General features: G+C 40.0%; 1 protein-coding gene across 3 annotated transcripts in view; it reads right to left on the bottom strand.

Moving 5' to 3' along the window:
- ZNRF1 (zinc and ring finger 1) overlaps positions 1 to 17,588 on the bottom strand; it is a 100,997-nt gene that overhangs the window by 62,795 nt on the left and 20,614 nt on the right. The window lies entirely within an intron of this gene.

Here is a 17,588-nt window from a genome sequence, read left to right as displayed (position 1 = left end):
TGCTTAAATGTACAGCCACTTTGAAAATGTTTGTCAGTTTCTTAAAAGGTTAAACAAAGACCTCCCAGGTGGAAATACACGACCACACAAAAACCTGCATGTGAATGTTCACAGCAGCATCATTCATAACTACCTCAACTAAAAACAATCCAAATGTCTTATCACCTGGTGAATGGATAGCCAAAATGTAGTAAATTCATATACCAGAATACTATTTAGCAATAAAAAGGAACAACACATTCAACATGGATGAACCTAGTCAAGGAAGCGAAACGCAAAAGACCATATAGTCTTTCATTTATAAGAAATCTCTAGGAAACACCAATCCAGAGACAGAAGCGTAAGTGGTTGGGACTGAAGGTGGAAGCAGGGACTGACCACAAACATATAATTGGATTTTAGTTGCAAAACTGGATTTTAGTGATAGTTGTACTACTGTGTGTTTACTAAAAATCACCGAATTGTACATTTACAATAGATGAAGTTTATAGTACGTAAACTATATTTAAAAAACCACCAGCAACCAACCACCTGTATTACTTAAGAGCCCTAACTGCAGGTTCCTATACTGTGAAAATCTTTTTGGGATATTTTGTAGAAGAAATGGAACTTTCAGGCAGAGAACTAAGAAATGGATTTCTCTGCAAGAGTGGTTCTCCAACTTTAGCACATGTAAGAATCACTTGGAAAACCTGTTGAAACACAGATAACTCCAGATATCCCTCCACCCCAGATAGGTCTGGGGTGGGGTTCATTACTTTGCACTTCTTTTTTTAAAATCTGCATTCCTACAGAGCGCCAGGAACACACAGGAAAAACACAGATTGCAAAGTCCCACCAGAGATTACCTCAAACCTTTATGAAAGAAGGACAAGCAATCTATACCTCTTACAGGATAGAATCTTATAATTGATCAATCTCATGGTTTAGCACCTATGAGCTACAGCACTCTCATGGACCATTAATACATAGTTTCAAGAGTAAAATCTGTGTTCCTGTGTTGAAAGTGACAGAGAAAATGTCCTATATTTTAAATGGTTCAAAGTCAGAAGGGTTCCACTTTAGGCCTTTCTAAATGAAGTCATTTGTGGAGAAGTTAATTAAATTTATTCAAAATTTCTAAACGTGCTTCCACATTTAAAAAAATGTTTTCCCCTTTAAATATGTTTAGGTTACCTTTCAAGTTGAATCTAATTTTAAATCTGTTCAAGTGCAAGATCACGTGTTTTTCTGGATTCTTAACAGGGATGTGTAATTGTTTGATCTATAAGATCACAATTCTGGGGTGCCTGGGTGGCTCAGTCGGTTAAGCGTCCGACTTTGGCTCAGGTCATGATCTCATGGTCCGTGAGTTCGAGCCCCGCATCGGGCTCTGTGCTGACAGCTCAGAGCCTGGAGCCTGCTTCAGATTCTGTGTTTCCCTCTCTCTCTGACCCTCCCCCGTTCATGCTCTGTCTCTCTCTGTCTCAAAAATAAATAAACATTAAAAAAAAATTTTAAGATCACAATTCTGACAGGCACTGATAACACTCAGCAGCAGCAGCAGCAGCAGCACCATTTTTAATGGTTCAATTCTACAATGTCCTGCATACCTACTGCAGTCTAATCCTGGGCTATCACCGAAGACACAGACACAGAAGACACAGAAGACCCCGTTCTTACCAGGAATTCACCATACTTTTCAACAATTATAAAAACAATACTACTCAACATCAGTGTATGTGGGAACAGACAGGGGAAATTCTTATAGAAGTAGGACTGCATCCTAGAAAAAAAATGTAACGGCACTTAAATTATTTTCAATTTCTCTTATCAGTATGGCTCAAAGGAGTGGGAGTAGTCTCGCACACTGCAATGCCATATTGCAAGAGCCAGAAAGAGCCAGACTGAGGACCTCAATGTAAACGTGCCTGGAGGAGCGCGCGCGTGTGCACACACACACATACGCGCGCACACACACACACGCGCGCACACACACACACACACACACACACACACACAGTATTCCCTAATAGCGCCTCATTGTTTTGTCAGATTCTGACTGAACTGGTCTGGAGTGGGGCTCAAGCACTCTAGGGAGAGGATTTGGTGGTAGATTATGTTCCTAAAGAGTCGCAACAATACTGTCTGGCCCACAGGCTCCTCTGCAATGGCCCCTCTCCATATCACCAGGCTAGCCCAGATTCTTGTTTTGACCCACAGAATGGGGAGGAAGTGACTTCTGAGGCCAGGCCCTGACAGAACTGCAGCTATGCCTTCCCTGCTTGGAACGCTCCCTCTTGGAATCCTGCTGCCATGTAACAAAATCCAAGTTAGCCACGTGGAGGAGGGGTCCTTGCCTCCTAGCCACACCTAGCGACGCCTCCTAGCCACACCAAGGTGCCAGACTGGTCTTATGAGTGAAACCATCATAGATGTTCCACTTCCAGTCACCATCTTGACTACAACCTGAGATGCCCCTGCTATGGCCACACAGAGAAGAACTGCCTGGCTGAGCCCTGCCTGAATTCCTGAGTCACAGAAGTATGAGCAAATATAAAATGGCTGTGGTCTTAAGCCATTAGATTTTGGAGTTGGTTTTGTTACCTAATAAAAGACAACAGAAATAGGTTTCAAGCTGGTTCTCGAACATTCTTCCAGGTAAATGACATGCAGATTGTAGTCAACAGGTATGGAGTATACTTACACCTCAGGGGTAGGAGGAGCCTGAATCTAGCTACTGAGGGAAGAATCACAAGACAGACCTGATCTGCTTCCTTATCACTGAAGTTTTCCAGATCTGTAGACAAAAGGCTTTATTGTTTTCCAAATTTTATACTAAAAAAGCAAGTTACATGAACATTTCTAAATTCCTTTCTTAAGGCCAAATGGAACACAGGACTGCCATTACACACCAACCCATCAATGTGGTTCTACTCTTTTTTTTTCTTAATTTTTTTAAATATTTATTTATTTCTGAGACAGAGAGAGACAGAGCGTGAGTGGGGGAGGGGCAGAGAGAGAGGGAGACACAGAATCAGAAGCAGGCTCCAGGATCTGAGCTGTCAGCACAGAGCCCGACGCGGGGCTCAAACTCACAAACCGTGTGATCATGACCTGAGCCGAAGTTGGTCGCTCAACTGACTGAGCCACCCAGGCGCCCCAATGTGGTTCTACTCTAAAGAGTTAGCTGCAACAGAAGGAACAAGAGATCTTGAAGATGTGGATTTCAACAGTGTCATCCATTCTGCTCTTCCCTCTAAATACCGGCACCTCATGTTAATTTTGTAATAGGAAAGAAAATGTATACCTAATCATATTTAAAATACCACCCATGACAAAGGCTGCAAAAGATGATGCTGGGGTCACGCAGATTGAAATCCTGGGTCTGCCATTTCCCATCTGTAAGATGGGAAGCCTGGTCCAGAACAAGCACTCAAGAAATGTCAAGTTCATATTTCCCTTCTCTCTCCCCTCCCAAGTCAATGTTGTATAAAGTGTTGTATAGCCCTAGGATTTTCTCGAATGTACTCTAAGCAAATACAATAAACAAAGTCACATATAGCTCACCTAACAGTGCTCAAGGGAATTGAACAGATGTATGTACACATACACGTATACCATCCAGGGACACTGGACAAATCCTACTCATCCAAGTACCATGCAGGTATTACTGTCCCTTTTAAGCATTTGAAATGTCAACTATCTGAGAAAGAAAATGAACGAAGTTGCTTCTATGTTTCTGGACAGGTTGTCCAAAGCTCTTTGGATGAGAAAGCAGATAACTTAGCTGCCAGAGAACAGGCCGTGCTCATTTAGAGATGGATCCTTAAAAGGAGAACTGCAGAGATGAGCTCTAAGCCCAAAGCAGCTATGTGAGTCTTAATGATCTCAACTCACAACTGAGAGCTGGCTACTGAACACTTCAGCGTTGGGAAGTAACAAGTCCTGGAGTCTACTGCTTGAGAGAGAGGAAGCTTTCATTCAAACAGGGCAAACAGTCTTCACATTCAGAAGGATGCCGGCAGGTAGAGGAGCTTAGTTCTGCTAGGATTTATGAAACTGAAGATACTCAATGGAATCCTTCCTGATTCTTACATAAGGTGGTAAACAGAATCTCCTACTTTAACTGGCATTAAACTGCTAATGGCAGCCTCCTGCTAATTATAGCTCAGTCTTCACCTGTCTCTGTTACACTGAACTTTCCCTCACTCTTTTAGCCGCTGAAATCACAGAACGAAAAAAACGAGACTATATCTGCTTTTCAGGTCTCAACTTTATATGACTTGTTGAAGATCTTATGTCTGCTACATGAAGTGTGAAATCTGCATTTCATCATTTTGGGCCTGTTTGTTCATTCTCCTCTCAGGTAGAAGGGCTGAACTTGGTGGCAGTGGTAAAGGACTTAGAGATCTTCTGGGGCAAGCAAGTAAATAAGAGAACATTGTTGCAAAGTTCTCACCCAGTATATGAAGTGATAAAACACAAACTGAAGGTACACTGTGATAAGTTAAAGATGTATATGGTAAAACCTAGAGCAACCACTAATAAAATAAACCAAAGAGGTAAAAAGCTAATAAGCTCATATTGGAGATAAAAAGTAATAATACAAAATTCTATCAGTCCAGGGTGCCTGGGTGGCTCAGTTAGCTAAGGGTCTGACTCTTGATTTCGACTTGGGTCATGATCTCATGGTTTATAAGTTTGAGGCTCGCGTGGGGCTCTGTGCTGACAGCGTGGAGACTGCTTGGGATTGTCTGTCTCCCTCTCTCTCTGCCCTTCCTCAGCTTGCTTGCTCTCTCTCAAAAATAAATAAATATACTTTTTAATGTTTTTTAATTTTTAATGTTTATTTTTGAGAGAGAGAGTGAGAGCACAAGTGGAGGTGGGGCAGAGAGAGAAAGGGAAACTCAGAATCTGAAGCAGGCTCCAGGCTCTGAGCTGTCAGCACAGAGCCTGACATAGGGCTCGAACTCATGAACCGTTGAGAGATCATGACCTGAGCCAAAGTGGGACACAACTGACTGAGCACCCAGGCGCCCCAAAATTTTTTAAAAAATTCTCTTAGTCCAAATGAAGTCAGGAAAAGAGGAAAAAATAAAACAAAAAATAAATAAAACAAAAAAAGAGCAAAAGATAAAAAATAAGATGATCAACTTAAACCCAATTATATTGATAACTGCATTCAATGCAAACATTCCAGTTAAGAGGCAAAGATAATCTGGATTAAAAAAAGCAACACAAAATTATATGCTTTCACTAAGAAATCTACTTTAAATAGGATTAAATACAAAGATATAGATAGGTTAAAAGTAAAAAGATTGAAATAACCATGCAAACACTAAGCAAAAGAAAGCTGGACTGGCTACAAGTATTTCTAAAGATTTTAACATTTTCCTCTGTGACTGATAAAACAAGTAGACAGAACATCAGAATAATTCCAGAAGACTTGAAAAACACTATCAACCAAATTGATCTGGCATTGATAGAAAATCCACCTAAAAGCAGAAAAGACTTTTCTTTTCATATTCTTGTGGAACATTCACCAAGCGAGAACACATTCTGAGTCACAAAACAAATCTCAAAAAATTTAAGAGGATTCATTTGCAATGATTTGGATGGAGCTAGAGAGTATAATGCTTAACGAAATAAGTCCGAGAAAGACAAATACCATACGATTTCACTCATATGTGGAAGTGAAGAAATAAAGAGCAAAGGAAAAAAAGAGAGAGAGAGAAAGAGACAAAGGGAGAGATTCTTAACTAAAGAGAGCAGAATAACAGTTACCAGAGGGGAGGTGGGGGGATGGGTGAAATAGCTGAAGGGGACTAAGAGTGCACTTGTCACGATGAGCACTGAGTAACATACAGAATTGTTGAATCACTATATTGTACACCTGAATCAGTATGTGAACAATACTAGAATTAAAATAAAAACTTAATGGAAAACTTTTAAGAGGATTTAAGTCATACAAAGTATGTTTTCTAATCACAACAGAATTAAACCAAAATTAACAACAGGAAGATATCTGGAAAACCCTCAAATATCCGGCAATTAAATAAGATGCTTCTAATAACCTGTGAGTTATAGAAAGAAAATCTGAGAAAATTAGAAAATACATAGAAATGGACAAAAAGAAAAGCAATATATGAAAATTTATGGAATACATAATACAAAAAATAAATAAAACACTGTTTACAGGGAAATTTACAGTTTTACATGCTTATAGGAGAAAAGAAGAAAAGTCTAAAATTAATGATCTAAACTTTAATCTTTAGGAGCTAAAGAAAGAAGAGCCAATTAAACTGAAAGAAGGATGAAATAAAAAGCAGAAATCAACAAAACAGAAGACAGAAAACAATACAGTAATTGAATCAATGAAACCAAAATCTGGCTCACTGAAACAATTAATAAAATTGATAAACCTCTAGCCAGACTAATCAGAAAAAAGGCACAAATTACCAATGTCAGGAATGAAAGATGAGTCACCCCTAAACATCCTTATGGTCAGAAAAAGGAAAAGGAAACACAGCAAACAGCTTTCGGCCAATAACATGCATAATAACAACAATAATGTTGTTGCTAAATTCAACAAATTAGACGAAATGGACAAATTACATGAAAAAGACAAATTACTGAAGCTTACTTGGTAAGTAAGAAATACATAACCTGAATAGCTCTATACCTTTAAAGAAAACTCCAGGCTCAAAAGGCTTTATTGGTGAATTCTATCAAACATTTAAGAAAAAAAGAAAAATACTCTACAACATGTTCTAAAAAATAGAAAAGAAGCACTACCCAACTTGTTGCAAGAGGCCAACATTACTGATACCAAAACAAGACCAAAATATCGCATGGAGGGGCGCCTGGGTGACTCAGTCAGTTGAGTGTCATCTGAGTCTTGATTTTGGTTCAGGTCACCATCTCCAGGTAGGTCGTGAGATTGAGCCCTGTGCTGGTCGGGCTCCACAATGAACGTGGAGCCTGCTTGGAATTTTCTCCCTCCCTCTTCCCCTGCCCCTCCCTCACTTGTGTGTGCATGCTCTCTCTCTCAAAAAAAAATTAATATATATATAAATATATATTTTTTAATATTATTTAAATATATAAAATATATTCATAATACATATAAAATAATATATATTATTGCATGGGAAAAAATTTATAAATACTACTGATAAACATAAAAGCAGAAATCCTCAACAAAATTTCAATAAACTGAAATAAACATGAACAAACTGAAATATACTGTTTGTCATATTAATAGAATAAAGGAGAAAAATCCTATGTTCATCAATAGACAGACAATAAGCATTTGACAAAATTCAACAATCATTGGTAATAACGACTCTCAGCAAACTAAAAATAGAAGGAAACTTTATGAAACATGTACAGATACCATCATACTTAATAACGGAACACTGAACACTTCCGCCTAAGACTGGGAGCAACCCAAAGATATCTGTGTCACTACTTGTAATCAACACACTGTATTGGAGATCCTAGCCAGGGCAATGAAGTAAAGCACAGGGATGTGAAAAGAAGTAAAGTCTTGATTCACAGATAATGTAATGATGTGTGTAGAAAGTTCTATGGACTACACGAATGTTGCTAATTAATAATTAATTTAGCAAGGTCATAGGATATAAGAACAATATATAAAAATCAACTGCATTTATATAGACTAGCAACAAACTGGTATAGGAAAATAAAGTTTCAAAAAAATAGCATCAAAAGATAGGATACCAAAAGCACAGGCAACAAAAGTAAAAACAGATAAATTGGACCACATCAAAATTAAAAACTGTGCATCAAAGGATACAACAGAGTTAAAAAGCAATATACTGAATGGGAATAAATATCTGCAAGTCATATATCTTATAAGGGGTTAATAACCAGAATATATAAAGAATTTCTACAATTCAACAAAAACAAAATACAATCTAAAAATAGACCAAGGACTTAAATAGACATTTCTCCAAAGCAGATGTACAAATAGCCAACAAGAGATGAAGAGATGCTCAACATCACTAATCATTAGGGAAATACAAATCAAAACCATAATGAGAGATCACTTCACACCTGTTGGAATGTCTGTTATCCAAAAGACAAGAGGAAACAAATGCTGGCAAGGATGTGGAGAAAAGGGAGCCCTTGCACACTGCTGGCAGGAATGTAAACTGGTGCAGTCACTATGGACAACAGGATGGCAGTTCTTCAAAAAATTAAAAATAGAATTACCATAAGATCCAGCAATACCACTTCTGAGTACACATACAAAACAACTGAAAGGAAGGTCTGGAAGAGATGTTTGTACACTCATGTTCACAGCAGCATTATTCACAAGAGCCAAAAGATGAAGCAACCCAAGTGCTTAGCAATGGATGAATGGCTAAACAAACTGTGGTATATACATGCGATGTATATACATGTGATGGGATATTAATCAGCCTTAAAAAGGAAAAATAATCTGGCACTCGCTACAAAACAGATGAACCTTGAGGATATCATGCTAAGTGAAGTAAGCCAGTTGCAAAAAGACAAATACCATGATTTTACTTATATGAGGTAGCAAGAGTGGTCAAACTCATAGAAACAGAAAGAAGAATAGTGGTTGCCAAGGACTAGGTGAAGGAGAAGTAGGGAGTCGTTTAACAAGTACAGAGTTTTAGTTTTGCAAGACGAAAAGGTTCTGGAGATTGGGCACACAACCACTACCACTGAACTGTACATTTTTTTTTTTAAACGTTTTTATTTATTTTTGAGACAGAGAGAGACAGAGCATGAACGGGGGAGGGTCACAGAGAGAGGGAAGCACAGAATCCGAAACAGGCTCCAGGCTCTGAGCTGTCAGCACAGAGCCCGACGCGGGGCTCGAACCCACAGGCCGCGAGATCATGACCTGAGCCGAAGTCGGACGCTTAACCGACCAAGCCACCCAGGCGCCCCTGAAATGTACATTTAAAAGTGGTTAAGGGACGCCTGGGTGGCTCGGTCAGTTGAGCTTCTGACTTCAGCTCAGGTCACGATCTCACGGTCTGTGAGTTCGAGCCCCGCGTCATGCTCTGTGCTGACAGCTCAGAGCCTGGAGCCTGCTTCAGAGTCTGTGTCTCCCTCTCTCTCTGACCCTCTTCTCTGTCTCAAAATTAATAAGCATTTGAGGGGCGCCTGGGTGGCGCAGTCGGTTAAGCGTCCGACTTCAGCCAGGTCACGATCTCGCGGTCCGTGAGTTCGAGCCCCGCGTCGGGCTCTGGGCTGATGGCTCAGAGCCTGGAGCCTGTTTCCGATTCTGTGTCTCCCTCTCTCTCTGCCCCTCCCCTGTTCATGCTCTGTCTCTCTCTGTCCCAAAAATAAATAAACGATGAAAAAAAAAAAAAAAAATAAGCATTTGAAATAAATAAATAAATAAATAAATAAATAAATAAATAAAAATGGTTAAGACAGTAAATTTTATGTTATGTGTAGTTTATTACAAATAATTTAAAAAATTTTTTGAAAAACAAACATGAAAGGACACCTGGATGGCTTATTTGGTTGAGCATCCAACACTTGATTTCTGCTCATTATCCCAGGGCCGTGGGATACAGCCCCACGTCGGGGTCTGTGCTGAGTGTGGAGCCTACTTGGAATTCTCTCTCTCCCTCTCCTTCTGCCCCTCCCCTGCTGGTGCTCCTCGCAAAAAATAAATAAATAAATAAATAAATAAATAAATAAATTAATTAATTAATTAATTAATTTTAAAATTTAAAATTTAAAATTAAAAAAAAAACACCATGAAATACTTAAAGATAAATGTTTGGGGGCCCCTGGGTGGCTCAGTCAGTTGAGCGTCCGACTTCAGCTCAGGTCATGATCTCATAGTTCATGGGTTTGAGCCCCAAGTCAGGCTGTATGCTGACAGCTCAGAGCCTGGAGCCTGCTTCGTATTCTATGTCTCCCTCTCTCTCTCTCTCTCTGCCCTTCCCCTGATCGTACTCTGTCTCTGCCTCTCAAAAATAAACAAACATTAAAAAAAATTTTTTTTAAAGAGAGATGTTTAAAAATGTATGCAACACTTTTATTCTAACACTACAAAACACCGCTGAGATTATAAAGATCACTTAAATAAACGCAGAGAAATACTGCTTTTATGGATTGGAATTTGCAATATTAAAATGTTAATTCTCCTCAAATTTATTCATAAATTTCATTCAATCCAAATCAGAATTCCTGCAGGCTTTTTTTTCCCTAGAAATTTATAAGCCCATTCTAAAATGTGTATGGGGAAAAAAAAAAGAAAATGTGTATGGAAATGTAAAGATTAGAGAATACCCTAAACCATTAAAAAGTATAAGGAAGAGGATTTACAGCACTTGATTTCAAGACTTACTTTTAATACCACAGAAATCAAGAGTAAGGTACTGGCATTAGGACAGTCATAAAGAGCAGAACGAGAATACAGTCCAGATGTAGACCCACACATACACGGTCAACAGAATTTCTATACAGGTTCCAAGGTAATTCGGTAAGGGAAAGGATAATCTTTTCAACATTTGTTGCTGAAACACTAAGGGGAAAAATGAACACTGAAAGGAAGTGTAAGACTTGTACACTGAAAATTATATAACATGGCTGAAAGAAATTAAGGAAGATCTAAATGAATGGAAAGACATCCCATATTTATTCACTGAAGGGCCTAATATTGTTCAGATGGCAATACTCTTCAAATTAATCTAGAGATTCAGTGCAATCCCTATCAAAATCCCAACTGCCTTTTTCACAGAAATGGGTAAGATGATCCTAAATTCAAATGAAATTGCAAGCAACTTCAAATAGCCAAAACAATCTTTAAAAAGAACAAAGTTAAAGGGCTCTTATTTCCTGATTTCAAAATTTACTACAAAACTACAATAATCCAGACAGTAATATTGGTAAAAGGATAAACATATAGACCAATGGAACAGAATAGAGTACAGAAATAAACCGATATATCTACAGGTCAATGGACTTTTAAGAGGGGTGCCAAGACCATTCAGTTGAGAAAGAATGGTGTTTTCAGTAAGTGGTGCCAAGACAAGGGGGTGTCCCTGTGCAAAAGAACGAAGTTGGACCCTTACCTCACATTCGATACTAAAATTAATGCAAAATGGATCAAAGACCTAAGCATAAAAACTAAAACTATAAAATTCTTGTAAGTAGACACAGGGTAAATCTTTGTGACCCAGAATTAGGCAATAATTTCTTAAATATGCCAACAACACAAGTAACAACAACAACAACAACAAAATTGGCCTTCATCAAAATTAAAAAACTTTTGTGCCTCAAAGCCATATCAAGACGGGCTCCTGGGTGGCTCAGTCAGTTGAGCATCTGACTCTTGATTTTGGACCATAATCATGATCCCAGAGTCGTGGGATTGAGCCCCAGGTTGGGTTCAGTGCTCAATGTAGAGGCTGCTTTAGATTCTCTCTCTCTCCCTCTCCCTCTGTCCGTCCTGCTGACCACATACACATGCATACTCGCTGGCTCGCTCTCTAAAATAATAATAATAATAATAATAATAATAATAATAATAATAATTTTTAAAAAGCCCTATCAAGAAAATGAAGACAACACAATGGGATAAAGTTTGGCAAATTCTGTATCCGGTAAGGGATTAGTATCTAAAATATACAAAGAAATTTTACAATTCAACAAAAGACAATCCAATTAAAAAATTGGCAAAGGACTTGAATAGATTGTTCTCCAAAGAAGATATATGAAGGACCAACCAACAAACACATGAAAAGATACCCAACATCCTTAGGAAAATGCAAATTAGAACCATAATGAGATACCACTTCAGAACTACTAGGATGTTACTATCAAAGACAGATAATAACAAGTATTGGCGAGGATGCAGAAAAGTCAAAACCCTCGTACACTCTGGATGGAAATGTGAAATGCTGCAGTTTATTTGAAAAACAGCGTAGAGTTCCTAAAAAATATCAAACATAGGGGTGCCTGGGTGGCTAAGTCGGTTAAGTGTCCGACTTCAGCTCAGGCCGTGATTTTGTGGTTTGTGAGTTTAAGCCCTGCATCGGGCTGTGTCTCCCTCTCTCCGCCCCTCCCTCCCTCACGTTCCGTCTGTTTCTCTCTCAAAGATAAGCATTAAAAAAAAAAAACTTAAAAAAAAACATCAAACACAGTTACCATATGACCCAGCAATTACGGGTATAGGCCCAGGTGAAATGAAACGTACGTTCACACAAAAATTTGTACTTGCGTGTCCATAGTACTGTTGTTCTTAAGGGCCAAGAGGTGGGACGAACCCAAATGTCCATTAACTGATGAACAGACAGACGAAATGTGATACTCATACCATGGAATGTTATTCAGCCACGAAAAGGAATGGAGGATTAATACAGGCTGTAACACGGATTAACCTTGAAAAAACAAGCTAAGTGAAAGAAATCAGGTATAAAAAAACACACTTTGTATGATTCCACTTCTATGAAATGTCTAGAATAGGCAAATGGGTAGAAAATAGATGAGTAGTTGTGTAAGGCTGGGGTACATTGAGGGAAACACAGTCACTGTGATGGTTATGGGGTTTCTTTTCGGGGTAATGAAAATGTTCTAAAATTGATTGTGGTGATGGTTGCACAATCCTCAGTGCACTAACAAATCACTGAATTATACATTTTAAATGAGTGAATTGTATGGCATGTGAATTATATATCAATAAAGCAGTTAAATTAAAAAAGACCAAGGGAGCTGTTGAGTTGGAGAATAAATTTTGGAGTCATCAGCATACACACGGTACTTATAACCACTAACCTCGAAGACTTTACAAGGTTGTGATACACAAAAGAATGAGAAGTAGTCCAAAGACTGAGCCCCCATGCCTTTCAACATTAGAGACAGGAGGACTGAGGAGGAATCAGCAAAGGATATGAGGTCAGTGAGAGGTGGGAAAAAAGCTAGGTGAGGGTGGCATCTTGGAAGCCAGTGAAGACAATGTTTCAAGGAGACCAAATGCAGCTGGCCTTTCCAAATTGAGAGCTGAGAAGGAATTACTGGATTTGGCAACACAAAGGTCCTCAGTGACCTTGTTAGAGCAGTTTCGCTTCAGCAGCGTGGGCAAATACCTGAGTGGAGTGGGTTCGAAGAGACTGGAAGGAGAAAAATCAATCAAGAAAAGAGAATTCTTAAGGAATTTGCCATAAAAGGAAGCAGAGAAATGGGGTAGTATTTGGAGAAGTAGAATCAAGAGAATCTGTTACTGTTTTCAAGATGGAAGAAACAGGAACGGTGTGCAGGCTGATAGAATGTGCCACCAGAGAAGCAACACTTTGGAGACAGAGAGGAGGACGGCTACAGCAATGCTCCTGACTCAGCAAGCAGGAATGAAATCTGGTGCACAAGTGAGGCCCTGGCCCTTACCAGGACACGGACGGATCAGACCTCCTAGTAAGTTACAGGAAAAGGGAAGGCAGCAGAGATGCAAGCAGGTGGAGAGATACAGTAGTGAGTGGCAGGAACTTGTTTCCTTGATGAAACAGGAAGTAAGGTCATCAGCAAAGGCTGAGAAAGGAGTTTTGAGAAGAGAGGGGAAGGCAGGGACTAGTCCTCTAGGATGGTGGGAGAATGAATGAGCTGTGGAAATACGGCAGGATTCCTTGGCAGCATTCAAGGCCTGCTTGAGATGACTGATCGTGAGCTAAGAGTGAGGTCTGCAAACATGCTGGGTGTTTCCTCCAGCCCAGGAGAACACCCACAGAGTAGGCAGACACGTGGATTTAACCAGAGCTGTGGCTTAGCCAAGAAAGTGTGACAAAGCAAAAGAGGGGAAGGGGACTGAGAGTGTATTGCATGAGGCAGTGTTTGTAATGGCTGCCCTTGGAATCAAAGTTATTTAAGGAAGTAAGAGCATGAGGGGATAAGGATCAGGGAGAAAGAAGGACTAGAAGTCCTGCTGCGGTCAAAGACCACTGAGAGGACTGATGTTATGATAAAGAGCAGAAAAACATCCTCACGAGTGGTAACTCTTACAGCTGACATGGTAAGACAACGTGTTTTAGTTCTCCATCGTTTTTCGAAACTACGAAGAATGCTGTAGGCTCATAAGCAGTAGGAAGGACACAGGGCTGAAGATCCTCACCATTTAATTTTTGATGGCCAAACTGACGCATTCAGTAACAATACGAGATGCTATTAATTAGAACAACATCAGTCCCTAGTTGTGTGGGGCTGGGCAAATTCTCTAACCGCTGGGTATCAGTTAATCTGTAAAATGGGGATATGAGCAACCACCTCACAGGACAAAGACTGAAAGAATATATGAGAAACACAAGTGACTCTGGCACTTAGTAAGTAACAAATAAATATCGACTATCAGTAACATCATTACTAATTGCTAAGATTATGCGTGTTTCTTATTTTTAAAAGATGCAATAACCAACAAAAACAGACTGTTATAAAAGCAACAGTCTCAGTAGGGAAGAGTTCAGAGACTCAAGTAGTAAGGCTGGTGGAGGTTGAACTCATTCCAGAACTTTTCCAAGTACTTTTCCCACTCTGCTCCTGTTTCTCCACTTTCTGGGGACATGGGAGAAAAGACACGTGCCATCCCAAAGGGCTGTAAGCTCATGGGAACTCTGTAAACATCAAACCTTGACGCTGAGGGGTTCAACTTCACCCTAAACTCGATTTCCAGGTTCTTTGCCAGCACCTCTGCCTTCTGCGCACACAGCTGGCCTCAGAGAGTCGCATGCAATAGCAACATCTTTAGTGAAACACCTTGAGAAGGGTACTTTTTCTTATTTACAAATATCTCACGTGTCCATTTAGGAACAGACCAGACTTCTTTTCCAGTTCAAATAAGATGCTCGGTTACTGTTTATTACATCACAGGTCACTGGAGGAAGGAGGAGAAATAGACCCTGGCCTGTCATCTGACAGCTATTTAGACCGTGGAGCTGTGGGAATCAAGCCCATGTGACACCCCTCCATGGGATAGAATCCCAGACAGACAGTCGCTAAGTCCCAGGAGATTGCGGCAGACCCCACTGGCACACCGCCTCTTTGACAGTTTCTGTTTTCGATGCCACAAGGAAGCAAAAGCAATGGCTGAGTGCAGAGCCATCCATGGTTAGCTGCCTCTTACATCTTTCAGGCCTGGCTTGAAATGTCTCCACCCCCAGTCCCCGCCCAGGGTTTTCTTTCAGAGTAGCTGGGATCAGAGATCCAAGAGAAAAATTTGGGCTCTAAGTGTAGCTACTGGCAGAAGCAATCATCTCATCAGGAAGAAAAATGGGAAAGAAGCGCAAACTCTGGAACAAGTGAGACACACTCAGAGTGCTTCAGAATCGAAGCCTGGGAGAGAAGATGGGCTCCTAGGAATTCTAGGAGCCTGGGGTGATTTATTGACCAAACATCTTCTGTAGCTGGGACTGAGCTCTGAGCTCTTTCTAGCTTATAATTCTTTTTAATAAAATTTTTTAGGTTTATTTGTATTTGAGAGAAAGAGACAGAGAGAGAGAGAGTGAGTCAGACACAGAATCTAAAGCAGGCTCCAGGCTCTGAGCTGTCAGCACAGAGCCCAACGCAGGGCTCAAACTCATAAACTGCGAGATCACGACCTGGGCTAAAGTCATATGCTTACCCAACTGAACCACCCAGGCGCTCCTCTAGCTTAGAATTTAATTGCTCTATGAGAGGAATGAGACAGGAGGGGCTTCACGATCTCTCCTTGCGGTATTCTTCACAACAACTTACAGAGAAGTTTTGACCAAAGAGTAGATATGGTCTCTAGCAAAGAAGTAAGGGGGCGAGAGCGTTTTCCGGCAAACTTCACAGTTTTATCGTGATTTCACCCAAACAGGCACAATGACTAGGGGACAAGGGGAGGGATTTGCTGTGAATAGGTTCCACTTTCAGATACAAGTTTCCGGAAATGACAACAGAAACAAAAACAAAACAAAACAAAATCCACATATGCACACAGAACGATGAAGAAGACATGAAAGAGAAAACGCAAGTTGTGAACCGCTAACCTGATTTCTACTGTTTTTACATATCCATTCATTCATCCACAGGGGCAAAAATCTGTAACACATACCGAAGGAATCCTGTGAGATTTCTGCTTTCTACGTTAATGTTTGAAATCGTTACAATCACTATTCTGATGATCTCAGGGATGGGGGTCGGGGGGAACAGGAAGAACTCATGCTTCCAGATTTGCTTAAAAACAAAAAAACCCACTCATTTAGAAATTACAAATGTCTGTTACCCTTTCTGTATCTGCAGAACACCTATTAGTTCATCCTTCCCTACTCCTTCACCTGCTCAAGGGCACTTTTTTCTTTTAGAACTCCCTCCTCTTTTTACAAATGCAGCCTTGAATTCCTCCTAAGTCACTCCCAGTCATGGTACAAGTTCTCCTTTTCTTTCCTATTAATTTCTTCCAGAAAGCTGACTCCAGCTGCCTTTGCCAACCCTACAAAAATCACCAGAATGAACTAAGTATTGAACCCTTTTCCATTATGAATTCCCTTTACCTTCACCCCAAAAATTACCATCCATTACATGTATATCTTCACTGAACAACTTTTATTTTGGCACCCATTCTGTATATTATACCATAAACACTCACTATAGACCTTTTAAAAAAAAATTTTATCTTAAACTTTCTGAACTACTTCATTTGGCTTAAAATAGGTACTACACTCTGAAATCAACAAGAACAATGTCCCTTCTCTTAACAGCCAACTCCAAGCCCCAATCCCCTGTCAAGGGCAGTGAACAGGGTTAGTGCCACCTGCCAACTCCAGCCGGTTAATATGGACTGGGAACCCAGAACACAGGGTTGAGGAGGAATGAGTTCACACAGAGTTCCCTAATAAAGAGGGAGGGAGGTTAAGTTTTAGCACTGTCTGCCATGCTCAATGAACAAAGTTGGGGTCAGTGGCTTTTCCCTCTCTGCATAGCCTGCTGGGCCCAGCACCGGTGTGACCTACATTGCTCTTATTCTTGGTGTATCTGGAGTCCAGTCACTGTGAAACATTGCTATATTTGAAGAAAGGGTGGGTGTTTGTGTGTATGTGGTTGGGGGGAGGAAGAAAGTATCTCTTTTCTTGAGAATCTTTAACTGTTCTATAGCAACTCAAAAGAGAATGAGATGACAGATTAAGGGGGTGGAAAAAGATGACTTCATCACAAGGAATTTCCAACCTGAGTCAAATTTCAAGTAATAAGAACTTGGGCTGGTTTTCTCCAGTTACCTCACAAACCCATCCTCCCTATTCTCACTCTAATCACAACTACATAAAATCAGTATCCCCGTGCAGTAATTTTTCTCCATGTTTCCCAAAGTTTATTAAACATCAGGGGTTCATTTACCTTTCCACTAAACCTGACTTCCCCTCTTCCCATGGCACCAAGTTATAGGTCAGACAAGTAGGCTTCAGTACCCCCATTTCATCCTATGAATCATTCTGTGAATGTAATGTCCTCTCTGAATTCTTCCTACTCCTAGATGGTGCAGAAGAGTAGTAACTCTAAAAAGATTCTGGGTATCAACAGGTTCATTTGATCCATTTTCTGAAACTTCATGTTTACCAATCCTCTATCTACTATTAAGAATACTG

Source organism: Leopardus geoffroyi, chromosome E2 (genome assembly GCF_018350155.1).
Source record: "Leopardus geoffroyi isolate Oge1 chromosome E2, O.geoffroyi_Oge1_pat1.0, whole genome shotgun sequence".
Classification (NCBI taxonomy): domain Eukaryota; kingdom Metazoa; phylum Chordata; class Mammalia; order Carnivora; family Felidae; genus Leopardus; species Leopardus geoffroyi.
Note: the sequence above shows the minus strand (reverse complement) of the source record. Positions and strands in the feature narration are given on the sequence as shown.